Below are 7756 nucleotides of genomic sequence, written 5' to 3' on the forward strand. Positions count from 1 at the left end.
AGTCCACCCCAGCCAGGAAGGGATCTCCCGCTGTGGCCTTCTGATCTCCACACTAACTGCTCTGGGAGCCTAGGGCTTTTCTTCCTTCTCACTGCAATACCCCCACAAGTCTAGCCCCTCGTTCACAAGGCCATCATAGTCTCTCTGCTTTGGCTCCCACCTTTCCCTAAGCCACAGGTCATTTCTGAGCTCCCCCACCAGCTAACACTAGCCCCCAGAGGGCCCGGCAGAGAGATTACTGTCTGAGGAGACAAGTCTTCCTCCCAGAGGAAATCACTGCTAAGGCAAATAGAAACTAATGAGATTTTCAGAGCAGAGTGTAAGGGAGTTAGGTGTCTGTGTCCCTTTGGCAAACTGAAGCTAAATCAGTAGGAAGTCCCATTTGCTCCTAAATCCAAAGTATTTCATGTTATGGGTTCAACTGAAGCTCTGTGACCCTGGAAAGCACTTCCGTACTCTGCCAAGAAATGCTTGCTGATGGGCAAAAGGGAGCTGAGTTGTACAAAGCAAACATCTGACATCAAACACTGCTTGTAAACATCCCAAACCTTCGGAAAGCCTCAGGAGTACAACGGCTTGTTAAGAACCAAAAGGCAGCGTTTCAGTTTCAGATTTCTAAGTTCCCCGGCCTGCCAGCCGGCTCCCCACAGGGTTCAGCTTGTGTCCTGACAAGCCAGCAGCAAGAGATCACAAACCAACCGGACCATTCCCACAGAGACACAAAGAATTCTCTTCTAAAGAATGCACATGCTGGGATCTCAGACATGCCAACTGGAGGTTTTGAGACGGGGTTTTTGTTTCCAGGGGTTTGTATCCGTTTCTAGCCAGGTATATTCTATTGTACTAGTCTAGGCTAAAATATTTAGAAGGACGACAACGAATGCTGCCAGAGTCCTGCATCCGGGCATGGCCAGGACCAGTGGAGTTTGATATTTACAGGAGATGCCTATATTACAATGTTCAATATGGAAGACCTAGCCAACAGGAAACAAACAGAATTTGTTAATAGCCCACAAGGGGGAAAGATGGTGAAAAAAACCCACAGAACTCCCTCTTTCCTAAAGCGGAAAATTTAAGAAAATGATCCTTAAAGTTGCTCAGCCATAGTGACAAAGTGCCGCTATGAGGGAAGGCTTTCAGCCAACAGCCACACCAGCCGAGGTTCCAGCTCGTTTGGCTGGCTGAGGGCTTGTCTACACTTACAATGCTGCAGCAGGGCAGCTGCTGCACTTTAGCACTTCAATGAAGACGCTGCACACGCCGACCGATAGGAGAGCGCCTCCCGTCGGTGCGGGTATGGCAGCAGCTGGGAGGCAGTCGCTCCGTCGATGGGAGAAGCCCTCCCCCCAACATCGCCCTGTCTACACCGGGAGTTACGTTGGCATTACTGCATCGTGTCGGGGGTGGTAGTTATACCAACATAAGCTGCTAGTGCAGACCAAGCCTAAATGCAGTTTTTCCAGTGTGCCCAGGACTAAATCCCATGTCCTATAACAAGCTGCCCTGTGCCCACAGGGAGCCCATTATGGGTTTGGGGCAGCAGGAAGAAATCTGAGCAGCCCATTAAAGTTCCAGCCTGGAGGCTCCCTCACACACCTAGATAACCTTCCCTGCCAAGAGGTTCAAACTGTCAGCGTAATCACATCCAAGCGAAGTGGAGAAGACCAAGGCTGAGAACGAGGTCTCTAACTCAGAAGAGCAAGCAACATTTCACTGGGCTGCCAGGGGTCATTCCCTGGAAAAACGTGACTTGCCAGGTAATCCTCGGCAATACAGGAAATTGCAACACCTTGTATAAAATTATGCAAACACGTTAGCCTAGTTATCTGCAATCCAGACCTGGGCGTAGCCAGCAGCAGTTTATATTCTGTTAAAACAGCACAGACGGCGAATACTATCAGGCTGAAAATGCCCTCACGCATTTCCCATCGGAGACATGCAAGAGTCTACAAGGGTTAATAAACAGAGATTAACTAAAATATACAGCTCAGGGTCTGAAGAGCTAGAATACGAGCAGCAGCTTTTATCACACGCGTGGAATGCCCCAATGCGGAGATATTTTGGGTCCAAAGTTCTAATTACTGCCCAGAAATTGTGAGATAGCAATTAACAGTGCCCCCACCCCACCACCACCACCAATATGCTCCTGGGACTTCACGAACATTTTCAACCAAAAGAGGCAACACACAAAATAAATGTTTCGGGTTGGGAGCATTAACACATTGGGAATGACAGGGAAAGTAACTGAATTTCAGAGACAGCTGGTATCTTTAAAGCTTAAGTGTGTTTGGGATTTTCATCTGCTCATCAGCTGAATAAACAAACAATAGCTTAGACACTCATCATGATGTATTTATTTATTCATTTATTGATGACCTTGAGGAAGTTGCTACATCTCAAGAGTTTGACCTCATACGTGCAGACATCTGGGTGATGCATTCCAAGAATATGGCTGACAGAGAGACCGTAGTGCAGATTGTCAAATAAATGAACTAGACCGAAACAGGGAAAAAAAAGCTGAAAAGATAGGATGCACGGTGTAGGTGGCTTCATATTAAGCTACCTACTTACAGGCAGTAAAGAACTATGCGTTATATGAATGTATTTTAATTAGTCTGTTGCTTGGTTGGGTGGGAGAGAGCCCTGACTGGATGACAATGTGAAAATAAAATTTCTGTAGATTTGGGGTGGTCATGGATTATCTTGCTCTGGTCCCAGTAACAAACCACAGCAACGCTCACCAGGGTTTAACAGCCTGTACCTGAGTAGCCACCTCTTGGAATAGCAGAGGGCTGTGAAGGTCAGGACAAAGGCTTAGTAGCAGAGCGTTGGGAAGGAAGCTAATGCAAGGTCATCTGTCCTGGTTCTATCATCATCGAACATGCCCAGTCTATTGGGGACCGTTCTGCCAACCAGAGTGACCACACTTAATGGTGCTGCACCAGGCATCGTGTAGGGAAGTTCCCAGGTCTAGTTCAATCCTGCAAATTTATTAATCTCTGGGGCGGCCCCTCAGGCAACGCCAGGTAGTGTCAGGCATGCACCCCTTCGCACATCGATGGAGAGTTTGAGTGCATGGTGTGCTGGGGTGACTGTCCATCTTGGTGACATCGCAGAAGAGCGTGCAATGCTACTTTTGAATATAATGAGCGACTGAAGGAAAGCCAGATTTTTGCGAGACTGACATTTTGCACAAAATCAGACCACTTTATGCTCAGGATCTGGTGCTGACAGCACAGCACATATGGGATGCCTCTAGCTGTTGCATGTCCGCCCGTACGAAGGCCAGGTTTCTGACTCATACAGAAATAGAGGTAGTACACGGGCTTGACAGATCCTGAACTTCGTCTCAGCACAAAGACATTTCTGCATCCAGAAGCAAGGTGCAGACTGCATGGAGGAGGCAGAGACTATTAGTCAAAGAACGCCCAGTTTACTGTGATCATTTGAACTCTGCTTGCAGCCTAGGTAGATTAACTCATCACCACTTTATTATAGCCAGCGTTAATCCTCTATCCACACTGCCTAGGAGCCACTTTCATCAACATTAACTTCATACAATAAAAATGCAAACAGCACTTTAACACTGAGCCATCTCCAGTAACAAAGATACGTACCTAGGTAGCCGATGTATATTTTAATATTAATTCATCACTTCTGGTTTCAGTTCATCACCACCTCTAATTTGCAAGTGCCACGTACACTGTTGACGTTTCAACCCTGTCCAAACAGCCAACAGCTGTCCATACATCAACCATGAACCTGGAATCTCATCCCAGCAAAATCTTTCTCTTTTGAATATATATGGAAAAGATCTCTCATCTCTTGACTTGTCTAAGCTGATGACTTGAGAAAAGTGCTTCTCCACAGTGAAAGGCCTGTTACGTTGCTGCTACACAATAGCAAACTGACCAGGAGGAGTGATGTAAAAACAAGGCCTTAATGTTCATTATACCCTAAAGGCTAAGTTGAGATGAGAACTACGGTCAGTCAACATTAGGCCTAAACACAGAGATGCAGGTCTGTTTTCTACCCTGTGCTGAGATGGGAGGGAGAGTACAGAATGAGACTCTGCTCCCAGTGACAATACCCAGAAGCGCTGGTGCTGGAGCCAAAGAGAGGGCTTCAGATGGGGACTCGTCACAAGTTCCTGGCGGTTCTTCAAGTACAGCACCCCTTCTGACTGTGCTAAGCAAACAGAGCCTCCTGGGGACAGTATTGCACCACAACACCTACCCACCAAGAGATGGAAACATCCTCCCACAACCACATTCCTTGATAAAATAAACGATTAAAAATGTCACTACCGCAACAGAGAATGACAAAATAACCCTGGGACAGCCCTCTCCTTGACTCAAAAACACAGGCCAGCTGCTCTCTAACAACAAGAGCTGTCTGTTAATCACACAGGAAAACATGCCACTCTGCACAGGCCATCAGCTTGGATTCATTTGTTTATTCACACCCTCCTTCATCACAAATGTGTATGTTCTCTGTCCTTCCCCACTTTGTCTTTATATACCAGGCATCAAAGTAATTATGCTTGGGGTCTGTACCTAAAATACACTCAGTTCTAGCTACTTCATTAACTTATTTTTAATTTAAATTTTTCTTTCCTTTTGTTAATGAACAAGCATTTTATTGCAAGAAACGTTATCGTGCTTTGCAGGATTTAAAATCTCAGCCTTGACCCTGTTACACACAAGGGGGCAGCGTTAGGGCTGCAATGGGAACCTTAACTCCAAAGTTCTTAACTTTTGCTCAGTTAAAATCTCAACCTTAACACTGCATTAATGTGACGCGTGCGTATAACTTGCAATATAGTCTAGGGCTGCTCATCCAGGCTATGTTACACAGTTCAGCAGCTTTAAGCCTTTATTTTGTAAAAATCTCATTGAAATGTCAAAATTGAAATCCTAGAATACAAAGGCTGAGAGCATTATTTGCTCATTCATGGGGGACTGACTCAAATGAAGTTGATACAGAGACAATAGTAAGAGGTTAAAACTCTCTCTCTCACAAACACAGTGATGTTTTCACTAGACCGTTTCACTTCTCTTTGGCCCCCTTTCCTAACATGCTCCGGGCCCTGTCCTTTGGTCGCTCAGCCCATGATGATTCCAGCAGTGTCAGTCATACAGCGGAGGGTTTACCTATAGAGTACTTTTAACTTGATAGCCATGACGGAAAATACGTGCACCAAGGGGAACCTGCAGAATTCTAATTCATCACAAACCTGCCCCAGCGCCAGCATCTCACCCACTTCCAGGGGAGGCTACAAAGTATGTGAGACAGACTCTCACCAAATATCCCCTCAGCTGGGAAAGAGGAGACCAGGCATTCAAATCTCACCTCTTCCAAGTGCTGTTTAAATTCTCATGTGATTCACTACCTCTATTTTCTGGATTAGCGCCACAGACCCCAATCTAGAAGATGGTTAGGGAAGCACCGCTGAAAACACCCTCTAATTATTTAAATGAGCTAGCAGGAACTAGAGTGCAAGCCCGGAACCCAGATCTCCAACATGTCAGACCCCAATCCTATCCACTGTGCCACACAGCCTTTCATAGTGACTAAACCAGTCTGTGTTATTCTGTCTCAAACCACTATAAACCATGCTCCTGTCCCAGACCAGGGATATAATTCAGGACTCCTGATTATTGCTGCCTAGTCAATAGGTTTTGAACTTTGGGAAAGTGGGTGTCAAGTCCTCTGCCAGCAGCTGAGCTAGGAAAGGACTAATCAGTACCCCTAGAGCTCAAATAGCAAGCTAAGGATCTGAAGATCAAGGGATTCAAAAGCCTGCGACTGAGTTATGGGGGAAGGGGATGAGATGGAGTTGTATGAGATTTGCACAAGGAAAAGACCATTTAAAAACAGGCTTTGTATTTAATTACTCTGATAATCTAAACTATGGCGTGAATCGTGAAAATAGATGGTTCACAGTCACACACTGTGTCACACTTGTCTGGAGCCCACTGGTCAGCGAGAGAGAGACATAACTCCCACTCTGTGCCCCATCCACACACGACACAAGTCCAGGACAGCTGATCCTGGCTGCATCCAACAGCTGGTCATCCATGAGAGGCTAGGGCAGGGGTGGGCAAACTTTTTGGACTGAGGGCCACATCAGGTTTCCAAAATTTTATGGAGGGCCGGTTAGGGGAGGCTGTGTCTCCCCAAACAGCCAGGCATGGCCCGGCCCCCACCTCCTATCCGACCCCCCGCTTCTCGCCCCCCGACAGCTCCCTGGGACTCTGGCCCCATCCAACCCCCGCATTCCCTGTCCCCTGACAGCCCCCACGGGACTCCGGCGCCATCCACACGCCCTGCTCCCCGTCCCCTGACCACTGCTGGACCCTCCACCCCCAACTGCCCCCTGCTGCCCCATCCAACCTCCCCCCATTCCTGACTGCCCCCCCGGGACCCCTGCCCCATCCCCACCCCTATCCACACCCCAACTCCTGACCACTGACCCCGAACTGCCCTGACCTCTATCCAACCCCCCCCCCCCCCCGCCCCCTTACCGCGCTGCCTGGAGCGCCAGCGGCTGGTGCTGCTACAGCCACGCCGCCCAGAGCACCGGGTCAGGCCGCGGCTCTGCAACTGCCCTGCCCGGCTGCCCAGAGCCTTGGGCCGGCAGCGCAGCACGCTGAGGCTGCAGGGGAGGGGCCGGGGACTAGCCTCCCAGGTCAGGAGCTCAGGGGCCGGGCAGGAGGGTCCCACGGGCCATAGTTTGCCCACCTCTGGGCTAGGGCTTGTTTTGAGAAGCCAGTGGTGACACTGACTCCTTCATGGAGGTTCCCTCCATAGAATCATAGAATATCGGGGTTGGAAGGGACCTCAGGAGGTCATCTAGTCCAACCCCCTGCTCAAAGCAGGACCAATCCCCAACTAAATCATTCCAGCCAGGGCTTTGTCAAGCCTGACCTTAAAAACTTCTAAGGAAGGAGATTCTACCACCTCCCTAGGTAACGCATTCCAGTGTTTCACCACCCTCCTAGTGAAAAAGTTTTTCCTAATATCCAACCTAAACCTCCCACACTGCAACTTGAGACCATTACTCCTTGTCCTGTCCTCTTCCACCACTGAGAATAGTCTAGAACCATCCTCTCTGGAACTACCTCTCAGGTAGTTAAAAGCAGCTATCAAATCTCCCCTCATTCTTCTCTTCTGCAGACTAAACAATCCCAGTTCCCTCAGCCTCTCCTCATAAGTCATGTGTTCCAGACCCCAAATCATTTTTGTTGCCCTTCGCTGGACTCTCTCCAATTTATCCACATCCTTCTAGTAGTGTGGGGCCCAAAACTGGACACAGTACTCCAGATGAGGCCTCACCGATGTCGAATAGAGGGGGACGATCACGTCCCTCGATCTGCTGGCTATGCCCCTACTTATACATCCCAAAATGCCATTGGCCTTCTTGGCAACAAGGGCACACTGCTGACTCCAGCTGCGTTCTATGTAGGATTGCTCTTGCAGTATTTATATTCCATACATTTTAGCAGGGGATAAAATGTAACAGACACAAAGAATGTCCCGGGGCCCCTCACAGCCTCTGTCACTCTTCGGGAGGGCGACATAGCCGGGAACCTCTCCAGCACCAACTGTTCCCCCCTCTAGTTCCCAGGCAGGTGCCGCTCCCCGGCTCCCTTCCATCTAACGCAAAGCCTCAACAGTGACTCTGCAGTGCTGAGGCAGAATCACTGTCCAAATGCACGAACTATGTGCCACCGTCACCCCACCGGTGTCACTG

Source organism: Eretmochelys imbricata, chromosome 11 (genome assembly GCF_965152235.1).
Source record: "Eretmochelys imbricata isolate rEreImb1 chromosome 11, rEreImb1.hap1, whole genome shotgun sequence".
Classification (NCBI taxonomy): Eukaryota; Metazoa; Chordata; order Testudines; family Cheloniidae; genus Eretmochelys; species Eretmochelys imbricata.